The following is a 15,272-nucleotide window of genomic DNA, read 5'->3' as shown; positions in this document are numbered from 1 at the left end:
CTGCCTCCAGAGGGCTCGCCTGGGGGTCAGCTAATGGGACCACTGCCATCCTGCCTCTAGGCTTTGGAAAACCTCCCCCCATCCTCCCCCAACCCGCCTTCTTTCCTGAAGACTTGGTTACAATAACTCGACGAACCCAGATGGGAGGGAGCTCTGTCTGTGTGAGGAGACGGAGTAAAGGTGTAAGCAAGCGGCCCGGCGCGCCCGGAGCCAACGCAAACCCACTCGCGCCTTGGAATCTTTCAATTTACCCGCAATAAATTGCAGTAGGAAGCAATCGCATCGCCGATGTGCTGAGAGGGTTGAAATTGAAACCAGCAGCACTCTCAAACAGCAGAGCCATGTAGTCTTGGCTTTGACTGGTTGAAGAAATGGAAACAATTCCTGAATCCCTGCATCTCCCCCTCTTGAGAATATGCTTATTCTCCAGGCCACGAAAAAACATGTTTGTTAGGCTGAGCACGCTCGCCAACTGATTAACGTGTCAAGTCGCTACCTCGGCTTATTTTTTCTCGCAAAAAAATAAAAAACAGCGGCAGCAGCAAGTCTGGCAACAAAACGGCTTTCAGGAGGCTGCTGGATCAAATCCGCACGATACTTAAAACATGCATGAATGTGCACACGTGCCTCGCATTTCTGTACATGTACCCTGTCATCGACGTGGCCCGGGTCAGTTGACGTAGTAACGTGGAGCTAATATTGGACTTGCTCCTGTTCCAACCTCGCCTTCTTTGTGTGGTGAGTGAGTGGTGGTCAGCTCTGTTTACTCTAACTGCAGGTGGCATCGGTGACATGCATTAGTTCCCCTCTGCCCGCAGAATGGAGGAGCAAATGTGAGCGCGACCCCCCCCCCCCCCCCTCCAGGCTTCTTCTGCGCTACAAGTAAAAACGTGGATCGAATATAATAAGCGTCCAATCCGCAGCTCCGGCTGTCCTCGCAGATACTTTGGCCTCCGATGGGCCCAAACTCGCGTTGTTGTCGCGTTCCCTCGCGCTGCCGTCCCCGCGCTCTCTTTTACGCTCGAGTTCGCCGCTTTCACGAGACAAAAACAGCCGTTTGCGACCTTACAAATCACAATCTCTCATAATCTCTCACGGTCTGAGCTGAGAGCTGATTCGAGATTAATAACACCGTCAGTAACATCTTGTTCTTCAGAGGAAGCTATATCATATTTTTTTGCGTCTCTCTCACAAAAACAGCTTGTGTCAATAAAGGCTTGCTTAATAAAAGCTCCTTGCTTGCTCGTGCAGCGTGCGGCTATCAGATAATGCGGTGCGTGTTTTATTGGGTGACGGACAAATAAAGAATAGCAGAGCGGCGTGTGGGAAGGCAGACACCGGTCTAAAAGCCTCCATTCATCCCTGAGTCATGTTTCACGGGGCCTGCAGTTTCAGTTTGGAGCGTAATCTCCTCCAGATGCCCTCGCGGGGGGGAAACAGCCCCCCCGCCCGCAACGCAGCAAAAACAAGAGCCAGACCTTGATAATGTAATTGATTTGCAAGTTTTCTCTTGTAGCTGTTTTGACTCTGCGTCCGCGTGTTTACTCGCGGCGTCCGCTCTGTTTGCTTTCTGCTGTCCGCGCGTTCCGATCACAACAGCGTCTCCTCCAGTCATCAACTTCAGCAGGCTGCTGCTGCTGCACGGGAAGAACAAGGGAAATATATGCATAACCCTCCGCTGACACGGCGCCTCGTTTGAAGTGGGATTCACAAACAGATGCCCCCCCCCCCCCCCTCCTTGCGTAATTATTGAGGATATTAAAGTGCTGCCTCTCTCTCTTTGTCTCTCTGACTCCTTAACACAAACACTCAAGCCGTCATTTGCAAAAAAAAAAAGAAGAAGAAGCCAATTCCATTTCCTGTTTTAGAAACCGGCTTTGGAGCTTTCTCCTGTTTTTGGAAAACAAATATAAACTGGGACTTGTGAGAGGAACTTTTCCATTATGTGAGAGACTCGCCTGCAGATGATGATGATTTTATTGCTAATAATAACAAGTCGCTTTTTTAGGGAATAAAGGAACAGCTTCTTGTTTTCTAACCAAGATCGTGAGGTGTAGGGATGGCTATCGTTTAGGTTTTATCCGATACCGGTGCCAAACCGGCACTTTAGAAACGGTGCCGGTGCTCAAACCGGTGCTTAAAGAATGGAGAACACAAAATTGGTCCAAAAACCTCTCATGTTCAGCTGTTTTTTTGTAAAAAGATAACAATGTTAGCCTTTTCTGCAGCTATGGGGCATATATGGTATCACTCTTGGCTGGAAGCAGCTTAAACAATGGAAAAACACAAACTTTGTCCAAAAACCTCTCATGTTTAACTGTTTTCCACTTTTTCTTTGGTACCTACCTGGACCCGCCTACTATCCTCGAAATGTAAAATGATTGGCTAGAATCTAAAGTGTATCTCAGCTCAGGAAAAAAAGCACCGAAATGTGCGCTGCTTTTCGGTCTGGTTACTACCGTTTATGTCAGAACCCATCCCTAGTGAGGTGTAACATTTACAGACAGCTGAACATCATTTAAGAAGCTGAATTAGCAAGTTTTACTTTTATTTATTTTTTCTTAATGAATGCCTGAGGAGAAAAGTTTCAGACTTTGGAGCGAGTTGGATGAAACGCCACGGCATGAAGATTAGAAAGAGCGAGCAAATTCAGTCAGGAGCAAATTCAGCCTCTGAGAACCTCCAAAGCTTCGCTAATTATCCTCCAACAGCTTCATGGGCTAGTTTTTCAAATTTGACTGAATGGCAGAAACGGCGAGCGGTGCTCACTGGTGCCTCTGAAGTTACATCATGTTAGTAAATGTGAGGGGCAGCTGAGAGAAAGCTCTTCCTTCTTTACAGCAGCGGCTCAGTGCAGGATGTTTACAGCGTGGGCCAGTTTGGCCTCTACTGAAGACAAAGTCGAGCCAAGAAACAGGTGAACAAAGTCAAAGTGAAAAATAACTTCAGCCTAATGATGACAATCCAGTAACAAGTGAGGAAACAGCTCTGTGGCCTCCCCACCAACACAGCCAAGCAAACTGCCAATCATGTGAGGATCTGCATCTGCTGCATGTATATAGTAGTAAATAACAATTATATACTTAACACGTGTCCTCAAAATAGGGTTCAAAAGTGCCAAAACATATCTCGCCCATCCCTTGGTGTCACATATGGAACCAGAGAACCAAAGGCAGGAACTGTGGACGATGTTGACACGATAGCAGCTGCACATCCATGATGCAAATCCACCACATCCCAAAGGTGCTGGACTGGACTGAGATCAGGTGACTGTGCAGGTCATCTGAGTCAGCAGCAACACTCGGGAAGGCTACGGTGTTCAAACAATGCTCACTGACGGTTGTGTGGGAACATCCCAGCAGGTCAGCAGTTTCTGAAATAGTCGTCTGGCACCAACAACCGTGCTGCGTTCAAAGTCACTTAAATCCCACTTTTTCCACATTCTGACGCTCGGATCGATCGCTGTGTTCCTGAAAACTTTATTGGCTGATTAGATATTAACGTTAACAGGCAATGAAGACATGACCTAATAATTTAACTGATGTTTGTATGTCACAAGCTGGTTTTTACTAAAATGAAAGCTAACTTAGCGTTAAGACTTTAACCTGATTCCTCACGGTGAACAAATCGCTGGTTATCACTGATGTTAAATCATCTAAAAAGACAATCACGCTGCCATGCACAACTGCACTGATTAATTAGCGATTTAATAAACCAGCTTAAAGTCTTTGGTGAATTTTTATTCCATCTTTTAGGTTTTCTACCTTTTTTTCATCAGCCGAGTGTTTTCGTGTATTTTTCGAGCTTAAAGAACGAAAGCAAACAAAACGATCTTGATCTTTCAGCTGCCGCCTTTAGGGGTCACCACAGCGAATCGTCTGCCTCCATCTCATCCTATCCCAGCACATCTGCATGTCCTTCTTCTCTGTGGTCTTCCTCTTCTCCTCCTGCCTGCCAGCTCCATCTTCAACATCCCTTCTCCCACGTCCGAATCATCTCAGCCTCGTCTCTCCAACTTTGTCTCCAAACCACTCGACCTGAGCCGTCCCTCTGATGTATTCATTCCCAGTCATGTCCGTCCTGGTCCCCCCCCAGTCAGCATCTTCAGCTCTGACTTGCCACCTTAGCCAAACCATAAATCACAGCAGGTCTCGCTGGCCTCTTGTAAACCTTCCCTTTCACGCTCGCCGTTACCCTTCTGTCACAAATCACCCCTGACGCGACTGCATTCCCTAAATATTATCTAATCAATTAAACGACTCGACCGCTTTGCAGCACTCAAACTCTCCAAACATCCATGTACACAAACAGGCTGAAAACCGCCTGCACCAGGCCCAACTTTACACTCTCCCATCCTCTGAGAGGGATATGAATCTGTCCTTGTAAAACACAACTGTAAATATACATGGATGAAATTTACAAGCCAATTGCCTCCTTGGACTTGAGTCAAGCTAATAAACACAGAGAAGGAGGAGAAAAGACGAGCAGGCCCTCGTCCTATCTAGGCCAGTCGACCGGGAGGCGTGGCGAGGGGTGGGCTGCACGGCTCTCGCTCCGGGCCAGGTCTGTCGAGAAGGTCATGTGAAAGTGGAATGCGGCGGGGTCGGTTGCTCGCCAGAGGCTGCGTTCAGTCACAAAAGCTTATTTTTTTAAAACAAAGTGAAAACTGTACGCCACCTGGGAGAGATTATTCCTCACTGTTGTCCAGGTTTATTTGAATAATTGAGTTTCTGAAGCATGCGAGGCTACATCGCCACGGGGCAAAGATCTCAGTGTTTTATGCTTTGTTTGGTTTTTTTATTTGGCGGCGCATCGTTTCGACGGAGTTTAACTGACATAATGTGAGGCTGGGCGTTTGCATGCTGCATAACTGGACAAACAATTACCTAGCAATTACGGCGAAGCTTTTGAGATAGAGAGGAATGCATCGCTCAGCAGGCAGCTGACAGCGTGCGCTAACTCAGCAAGCGACATGCAAAATAGGAAAATAATGGCTCAGAGTGCCAGAAGTGAAGAGCGTCGGTCCAACGCAGAGACACACGGCAAACATGAAGGCTGCACACGAACAGGAAGAAGCGATTTATGTAGACAGGGAAAAGGAGCACGTGCAAACATCGAGACACATCTAAAGAGAAGCGAACATGACTGAAAGCAGGGCTGGAGGGGGGAGGGGGGGGTCTCAGACTAGGTTTGGTTTCATTGAGAGTGATTCGTGCATATAAAGAAAATGACTCAATGTTTTTCCCACACGACAGGATTGTTTCAGTTCGCCGTGTTAAGCTGCAGCGTCGTCATAGGTCACAAAGTTGAATAAAGACAAAACTTTAAGGTGAGTAAGAACAGAAAGGTGGGGGCGCGACGCCTGTGAGCTGTTTAGTTTGGACCTTTGTTCTCACCCGCATCAGTCGAGGGTTTGGGTGCTGCAACAACAACATGATGTCATGTTGACTGGTAAGGAGGAAGAATGAGGGGGGGGGCAGAGGTGATAAAAATGTGGGAGGTGAAGAAAACGGGTGACGACGTGGAGTTTGTTATGTTTGTTTTTTGGCATCAGATTGCAGATTGTAAAAGTCACGCTGTCGGTGGTTGGGAATCTGATTCAAATCTAATTTTAAACGACTTCGTGCCCAGAGCCGCTCGAATCACATTTCCAACTGTCCTTTACGTCACTGCCAGCGCCTAACACACAACACATGACGGTAACATCACACCTGGCTGCAACTGCTGGAGACCAAGGAGGTCTGAGAGACTTTTATTTAAGTAAAAATACGTCTCTATAAGTCTTGGAAACCACCACCTTTGGTGTACTGTGTCCATACACACAACAAAATAGACCCCTGCTGTGCTGAGATGTTGAGCTTTTTGGACGCGGTGATGTTTCGGCCAGATGTTAAGGTATACGGCGCACTATAGTTCTGATCTCGCCGCTCATGCAGCTTCAGGTAAAACAGCCTCGTTGAACGAGGAAAAAGCCGAGTGGGGCCTGTGTTACTGTTGTTAGCGGTGCCTCAGTGTTACCGTTAGCATGTTACTGGTGGAAATGGAGCCAATTTGAACAGCTTTAAACAAATGATGCGGTGAAGTGGCAAGGTTAGGTTATTAACACCCTGGAAAACGCTGCCAGAAATGCAATTGGTTTCAGCCTCAAAGTTACAATGGCATCGACTTTGGGGCAACTTTATCTTTGATAAAGAGGCGTCAACGCCCAACGGCGATGTGGCGACCAGAGCTGATGGGATGTCGGTGAGATTTCAGGAGTGAATTTGGTATCTGGTATGGTATTAGTACCAGTTAGAGACTGCACCCCACCCAAACATCCACACAATCAAGCATGAAGGTGGAACTATTATGCTTCGGGACTGAGGCTGCAGGACAACTTAAACACAACAAGGAGGCCATGAACCGTAAAGTCTTGGGCAGAGCAATGAAGATGGGTCATGGATGGATCTTCCACCAAGACCCAGATCATCATGGCTAAAGAAGAAGAACATTGAGCTCATGGAGCGGCCCAGCAAGTCTCCAGACCATAATCCTATAGAACAGCGGTCTCCAACCCCCGGGCCTCGGTCCGTGAGTCGTTTGGTACCGGGCCGCGAGAGTTGAGGCTCAGGTGTGAAATGTCTAGTTTTCAGGGTTTTTATTGGTTTTCAGTGTTATTTTGTTATCGTTTTTATCGTTTACTCGGTTTTCCTGGGTCTTTTCACGTGTGTTGTGAATAAATCTTCTTTTTTTCGGTACCGGTACTAGTTTTATTTTGTTGTATTTATCCGCGACACCTTAAAGTCCGGTCCGTGAAAATATTGTCGGGCACAAACCGGTCCGTGGCGCAAAAAAGGTTGGAGACCGCTGCTGTAGAAAATCTGTGTAGAGAGTTTAAGCTGGAGACTTCAGAGAGTTCGTAAAGATTCGTGAACCAAACCTTCATAAGATGTGTGCAAAACTGTTGACCAGGTACAAGAAACATCTTGCTGCTTGCCAACAACAGTTTCTCCACAAAGCGCGAACCTACATTTTGCGAGTTTCAGTTGAAACTTGTTATTACAACTTTAAATATAAAGCCTTGAGCTGTAGCAGGATCACTGCTGTTAGATCAGAGGAGAGAGGTTTGAATGATTTTGACGATTTTAACCACATTCTTTGGAAATATAAACATTTGTTATTTTTTGTCATCAAAAAAGGAAGTTTTGCCACATAAACGCGAGTCCATTTTTGGAGTCTAATGTAAACAGTTATTTTTAAAGCCTTCTGGGAAGAGGTCTGCTGAAACAGCGAACCACTCCGAGCTATCTGAGATGAAGAAAGAAGAAAGTGGAGCAACAACCCGGTAAATGTGAAAAAGATCAACGCCATCGCACGAAGCTGAATAAAAAGATTTCATGGACTGAAATGAACTCGGAGACGAACATTCCTGGTGTCTGATACGACCCACATCACCACGACTACTGTGGTGTGAGACGATTCATCGCCCGTATTCATCTCATCTGCAGCCTTCTGTTTTGGTTACATTTGAGAGAAATACCCACTCCCACACTCTTTCAGTGTGTGTGTGTGTAGCAGCGCTGCTGCCACAAAAACTAATGCTGATAGCTCTGCGATGCCTGAACACCAAACGCAACATCGCTTGTAAATGACAACAAGGATTTCACAACTAAAGCTCAACTTTGAGGAATAAATTGAGTTTTTATGAGGTGTGAACATAAAATCTAAGATAAGGGGGGACACGAGGGCGGAGGGGGGGCGGCTGAGTCCTGAATGCGTCAGCAGCATGAAGCCTGTTAAAAGTTCAGTGTGACTGGAGCAGAAAATCAGGGAGTGCAGCTCCAAGTTGTGTTATGTACGCCTGCTGGCAGCCCTTCTGGCTGGCATTCGCCGGCGCTTTTTTGGCCACTTTCAGAGGTTTCCAAAGCAAACAGGAACGGCTCTGCTTACGCGCCATAAAACCTGTCCTCAATTATAGGCAGCGCTGTACTCAAAGGGTAAGAAAGTGTTCAAAGTACTTCAGTAACTTCCAAAAAGATCTATAAGTTACTTTTAAATGTGGAGTATCTGTTTTGGCCCATAATGAGGTATCATGATGCTGGTTTAGGCAACACTCCGAATGCTGTATATACTATTATTATCATCATTATAGTGTGGATGCCTCAAAGGCACACTATTGAGTTCCTGTTTCTCTTTATTCTTTATTATTCTGGTTGCTTCCGTACGTTTTTTGCCGCTTAACTACTCCCTCAGTTTTCATGCTATTTGCACCGTTCAAACTTTGAAAAATTCTGCTCTTTCTGCTAATGCCAGCTATGACTTTTGGTGCTCATAACTTCTATACTTTTTGAGATATTGAATTTTTTTTTGCAATATTTTTTGCCCATTTCTGCCATATTATCAGTGGCCTCACTGATTTCCCTTGCCCGGTTGACCTGTGTTTTAGCTCAGTGAGATGAGCAGCCGTTCTCAGACTGGGAGGCCGGGGTTCAAATCCTGCTTATGGCAACATTTCTTTCAGTTAACAGTTAAACTTTTTTTTAACTCTTTTCAGCAGAAATTCTGCTCATTCGCCTCTTTTCAGCAAAATTTTCAGCCTTTTCACCTCTTATAAGCACAAATCTCAGCAGCTTCTGCTCATTTCAGCAGAATTGTCAGTCTCTCCACCTCATCTCTGTGAGAATGAGATTGGCTCAGTGAGATGAGTAGCTGCCTTGAGACCAGGAGGGCCAGGTTCAAATCCTGTTCACGGCAACATTTCATTTCACCACTTTTCAGGAAAAATTTCTCCGTTACCCCTTTGAGTAGAATTTTTTGCTTTTCACCACTTTTCAGCAACATTTTCTGCTTCTTCACCTGTTTTCAGCAGAATTTTCAGTTTCTTCACCACCTTACAACTTTTTGCAACTTTTCAACTTTTTCAGCTTTTTTCTTCAGCGTTAAGGCATCCACACAGCATTTTCGCAGGAAATGCAAATTTTTCTAGTTATCATCATCATTATTATTATTATACATTATCTGTAATTTTAAAAAAAACGACGTTGCACATTTCATCAGGTATGGTAGCACCATGGAATATACTCGATTGTTGTGAAGACCGGGGATAAGATCTGTGGTGTTTATGTCTGTGGCATAACACCATAATAGCTATACTGCCTGTTCAGAAGCCAATATAGCATTAAGCACCACAAAAGTACAGAATGCATTGGCACACATGTTGTCCCATCACTTGCTGAAATAATAGGTGCAAGTGTCTGAAGACTTCCTGCCAACTCTCTGTACTCATGCTGCAGTTTAGAACCATCGTTAAGTGTTTTACAAAGGAAGCAAAGGAACAAGAAAAAACAGATGTAACGTCCATATCTCAGCTACAACACGTCCAACTTATTTTGTGGTGAACAACTTCACCCTCAAAATATCCGAGTCGCTCCAACAACTATGAGACTAGTTTGTACTCAGAGAGACGGAGCGTTAGCTTATCTTGCTTAATGTTGCCATGACTGCAGGTAGATGTTGTGCTTTTTTACAGCAGTCAGCTGCAGCATGCGTGCCTCGTCATTCACTCTGCTACTCTGTTCATTTAAAGATTGCTGGGTTTCTATCGGCAGCACGATGCACAAAACACAGAATAAATGGAGGTCTCACCTCAGAGGTCTGTAGCCCCACAGGATCTGCTGCCAGTGTATCATTGCCACCACACGATACCCCCAAAGGGCCCGTCCTGATGTCCTGATGTGCTGCTTTGGTCTAAACGCTCGAAGGTTCCAGCTTTAGACAAAGCAGCATTTGCTGAGTCCTCGGGAGGTTTTCATATTCTGGCTGAACTCTAGTTGTGCATTACACAATGGACGCAAAAAGTCATTGTGAGGATGTATAATGGTAATTACATTTTTCAGTTCAAACCACCAAAACTGACTCATCGAATTCGATTTATGCAGTAATAACAGTCAGCTGGTGGATGGATTTAGGTCCAAGAAGAAGGCACGAGGAAGCAAACAGACCCTCAGGTCTGCGCTAAGCATGGCACATGTATCCTCAGACACATTAAGACATCAGGGCGGGAACGAGCCAACAACCAAAGATCGCAGCTCTTGATGAAAACTAACAAAGCCGGTTATAGAACGAAGGACAAGTCTTTCTTCTTCTTGCTAACTACAGCGTGTGACCAATCAGCTTTAATCCAGAATCCATGGTCACATTATCAACAACTAATATTCAAAATGCCTTTTACAGTGTGGCGGGTTCCTGTGTCTCAGCCACAGACAGAGACGGAAGAAGGGTCAGACTGAGATGACTCTTCTGGGTGTTTATGGGGTTTCTTTGTTTTCCAGAACATTGTTACTGCAGCAATCAAAGCTGCGACTTTCCCTTTAAACTGCTCCGTAAAGAACAATCAAAGGTGCAGCTGAATGTTGAGTCACTCGCTTTGTGAAAAGAACAAACCGCGTTGGTCACCTCCAATCGTCAGATACATTTGATGCAACATGGCGAATGTTAGCCCCCCCCCCCCCCAAAGAAAGAAAAGAAAATCAGCTGCTGTTCCCTCATTGGTTCAGTTCTGGTCGAATCTTTCAGAGGTCACGGCTGCGGCGCGTCTCTCTCTGAACGACAGGTCCCACATTAATGGGGCGCCAGCGGTCACAAGTGGGAGATTATGAGTGTTTGATGAAAACAGCTATTGGTGGGATTTATCATGGGTGATGTTGACTCAGTTCGACCTCCAGACGTGCGCGTGAGGTCACTGTTGCAGCTTTGTGTTTTCAGGGCTTTTTTCAGGTACATCGGTCTTTACGGTACGTTAATGTCTAAGCCGTCGACTATAATCTAATGACTGCGCGCAGGTATTATCTTCCAAAAATATACATTTTTCTGAACTCCTGAGTTATGTTTGTTTTAATGGAGGCAGAAAGAATTCGAGCCCGTCGATGGGACGGAGGCTGAAATGCAGATGTATACACACAGACGTTTTTTATAGACACTTAACTCTAATTAACCTTCGTTCTCCTATTTGCCTATAATCACATTATCCTCTGGTATTTGACTCTATTTTCCTTTCGTTCACGAGAGGCCATGTCCTCCCGCTACATGCCCAGAACAGTGAGACGGAGCGAGAACAAGCTTCTCCTTGTGTCCGATCTCCCAGTCGGCCGTAGAAGCAGCCTACGGTCTTCCTTCTCCCTCCCTCTCTTTCTCGCTCTCGTCCTTTCCTGCTCCTCCATCACTGCATATCTGAGCTCTGCCCTCAGGCTGCGTCCAGCACCAGACAACGTCTGATTCATGCTTTGAGTCGGCCGCTGCCGTCAGCTGACTCTTCAGTGCTACAGGTTTGGGCTTGTACAGGATTCAGTCTCCTGTCAGGATGTTAATAAACGAGCGTCTAAATAAAGTAATTCAAGACTTCTTTAAAAAAAACTGTTTTTCTTCGCTGTCATTTCTAACAGTCTCAAACACAGTGAGACATTCCTAATGTCAAAGTCAACTTTTTTTGCAACTAATTGTATCAAATGTTTAAAAAAATAAAATAAAAAATGCGTCTTTTATCCCCCATGTTGTAGAAAACACACTGCAGCTGTCGAATATGTTCATACTGATGTGTAAAACCCTTCTGCTGTGCCCCAAAGCAGTGACACTGTGGAGGTGAAAGCGCTCACTTTAACCTGAGCTCCAGAAAGGTGCCTGCTGAGCCGTCAACTGACACATTACACAATGCATACTTTAAAGAACTGATGCAGAGATGATGATGCAGAAAATTTGCAGATTTGGAAACACGTCAGTTCCTTTAGACGGACATGTTACACTTACGCTTCATTGCATTTAACAAAGACATCAAAGTTATTTTACAGTAAAAATGATATGAAAAAATTATGGAGCCTCAAAAATGATGTTTTGTAAAAAAAATAAAATAAAATAAGGAAAAAAAGTTGAACTAACACCAACTTGACTGCTAAAATATGAAACTCGTGGTTACATGTGAAGCCATCTGTAGTATTAACTCAATAATAATCTGTTTAAACTACAGAAGGACAGACAGTATAAAATACTCAATAACACTCAACTGTCTTCTTCTTATCGCATCACTTTGATTCTACTTACTTGATTTTTGTTTTTCGAGGGATTTTTTCTCCATGTTCTGTTAAAACGTCATAAATCATAATGAAATAAGATTTCTTTGAAATGTATTTTCAGATCTTTGTTTGGCTCAAAGGTTGTTAGTAAACCAGAAACCAAACGTTAGCTAAATGTAACAACAACAGGTGATATATAAAAACTGCTGAAATAATTAGCAAAGAATTTTAATTGTTTCTGTAAAAGTAGTAAAAAAATTTAAACAGAACTGTAAAAATAAACAGAGCACTAAAGCTCATATTTATTTTATATAATTAGCTAAAAATAGGCTAAATACAATAATTGAAATGGTAAGTTAAGGAAGCGTTCATGTTTCAAACACTTAGTGTAATACACGACTTCTATTAGCGTAAACATTTTAAATGGTTAAATAACAGATCAGAGCCGGTAAAGACTTTGGCAACTAGGGGTGGGGGAAAAATGGATACTGTGTAGTATGGTGATATTTTGTTTGCTAATAATGTATGGATACAGGGACAGCAGAAATCGATACTTTGTTACAAAAAGGTTTTTGTGCTCTGACTTCAGAGCATGTTGATCCTTTTTCTGAGCAAGAATCCTGACATTCCTTCACTGTCCAAATGTGTTTAACTTGTTTTTGGCAGCAATAAACATGACAGTTTACTTATTTTAATTTAAGACATGTTTTATTTTAATTAAGTTTAAAACTTTTTTATTTAATGTAAAATTATATTTTGTTTTAATTTACTTTCAAATTCTTCAGTTGCTGAAGGGGCTGCATAGTTTTCATAAACTGCATAGTTCAGAATAGCTATAATTGTACCAGATGGTTGATTCAGTTAAGTTGGACTAGACTGTAATACAAACCGTTCAGTTTGTCAACAATCAAACTGAAATGAGAGAAAGACTGAGTGTGAGACTTTGATATTAGAGAAAATGAATATTGATAAAGTTTACCTTCATGTACAGAATCTGAATATCGCAAAATATTTTAAAAAATTGCAATAATATCGTATCGTGCGTTAAGTATTGTGATAATATCGTATCGTGGGATGTGTGGTGATTCCCACCTCTACCGGCTACAAGTTCAAACAGTTAAGAGAGGATTTGCATTTTAAACAGACAGTTTCTAAAATTGTTACTTAAACCCAACAGATAAAAAGTTAAAACAGCAAAAAGATGATGAATAAAAGCTCCAAATCAGATGCAGCCTCTCAGAACGCTGCAGCAAACTTGACCCAGTGACTGTTTTTAAAGCGTTACTTTGCAGTGAGTTAAAATACATATATGTGGAGTGTTTCCTGTTTGATGACTCTGCATGAACAATACGATTCTGGAAATAAAATCTACAGGGACAAAAACAGCAGACATATCCAGGCTACTGCTACACAATTTGGAACAACTGTGAACATGTTAGGAAAATGAAATATTAGAGGTCATATGTTGATGCTGGAGAGGTGTGTGTCACTATTCTCTGTATGCTGCAGCCTTATGTTTCCTCATTAATCACGTTCATTGGCAGTTATGGTCTGGCACTTGGCGTTCTGGAGGTTTGTTAAGTAAAAGCCGGTGAATAAAACAGCTTTGTAAATGGAGTGTAATCAGGGCAGCTTTCCCCAGTAAAGAAGAGGAAAAAGCTTTTGATGATAGAGATGTGATTATTTCCAAAGAAGCGTGGAGTGTTTACCTGTGAGAGGCAGAGGAGGACTTCACACCCATTTAAATAATGAGACCATTGCGAAAGATGTTAGAGATAATTGTTTCTATTTCACCTCAGACATTTTAAAAGTTATTGCTGGTATGCTCACAATTATTTTCAATCGCTTCCTTTTGCTGGAAAAGGAAGAGCTGGTGAGATTACACAACGTAAGCCGGCCCTCACCCTGTTCTGAACGCTTTCTTCTTTGTCAACCAGCCCTGCAGAGGCTGTGGGTGCACTCTGTTCATCACGCTCTTTAAAGACAGTAATAACAATAATGTGTACTCAACCTTTTATTTAGCGTCTCCTGCAGGCCACCCATTAAACTCATCAGCCCTGCTTAAAACTTTGCTTCAGAAGCCATTCGTCATCCCAAAGGTTGACAAGACAAGTGCAGCAGGTCAGGAAGAAGCACAGTGAACAACGGCCATGAGAAACAGGCAGCCATGAATAATGCATGCGTGGAAAACAACAATAACAACTTCTGAAAGTTCATTTTGGCTTTCAGCTGAAGATGCGCTCACATGAAAGGGAAAAAGCGCCTTTTTGCCAACTTCTATGCAGTCGTACTCCAAGCTCAGCTTGAGATAGACACTGATTAGTTTAATTATGTGCGCCGTGATTGGGCATCTTAATGGTTCTCATCACAATATGAGACGTGACTTACAATGATTTAGAGCTGTGACATTTGTGATAAAGCTTTGGGAAGAAATCTGATATTTTTCTTCTTTTCTTTTTTGTTTACAGACACTAAAACATCCAAACACACACACACACACACTTACCGTCTCTAAGCACTCGGTGGTCGTAGCGGGGTCAAAGAACAGAGGCGAGGAGCCCTCACGGCGTTACGCTCCCATGTCAGCCTGGCTCACAGACACCGACGGGCTCGTTAACTCGAGAGCTCGCTGAAGTGTGTCAAGAGGAAACTGCAGGCACAAGTCAGTCAGGCCGGCGAGGAGCAGGCAAACGAGGCAGACACAAAGCGGAGAGAATTCAAAGACGCCAGCAGTTTCTTCTTCCTCGCTTTCTCTGCTGTAACTTAACCCCCCCGAGGAGCTCCGGCGAGCAGACACACACAACCAGTTCCAGACCTGTCCTGCTCCGGCGGCGTGCCTCTCCCCTTTTCTGCCTCTCACATTTCTCAGGGTTTTTTGGTATCATTTAACTCTTGATTTTCGATGAGCTCACCGCGGGCTCGGGTTTCAGCGCCTTTTGCTGGAATGCGAGGGCAGTCTGGAAGAGGCGAGAGGTGGCGGGGAGGTCAAAGGCTACCGGGCTGTAGTGCGGAGGAATGGGGACGACGGGGGAGTCCGTCATCCCGGGGAGTTTCAGCGGATGGATATCTGGAGAGGGGGGGCCCCGGAGAGCCGAGAACAAAACAGGAGTCTCAGGGGTCACGGGTTACGGATGTTGCCGGCAACATTTGACATCTCTGGAGGCTCCAGACTTCAGGAACACCGAGTACATTTACACGCTCACACACACACACGTTCGTGTCTAAGTG

At 44.1% G+C, this 15,272-nt stretch overlaps 1 protein-coding gene across 1 annotated transcript in view; it reads right to left on the bottom strand.

Moving 5' to 3' along the window:
• flrt2 (fibronectin leucine rich transmembrane protein 2) overlaps positions 1–15,067 on the bottom strand; it is a 61,614-nt gene extending 46,547 nt beyond the window's left edge. Inside the window, exon 1 of the mRNA XM_085132150.1 lies at positions 14,551–15,067. The gene's annotated coding sequence lies outside the window, so the exon portion shown is untranslated. The remainder of the gene's footprint in view (positions 1–14,550) is intronic.
• Between the last annotated feature and the right edge of the window lie 205 nt (positions 15,068–15,272).

This window comes from Neolamprologus multifasciatus, chromosome 15, assembly GCF_963576455.1.
Source record: "Neolamprologus multifasciatus chromosome 15, fNeoMul1.2, whole genome shotgun sequence".
Lineage (NCBI taxonomy): Eukaryota > Metazoa > Chordata > Actinopteri > Cichliformes > Cichlidae > Neolamprologus > Neolamprologus multifasciatus.
This window is presented reverse-complemented; position numbering and strand designations above follow the sequence as displayed.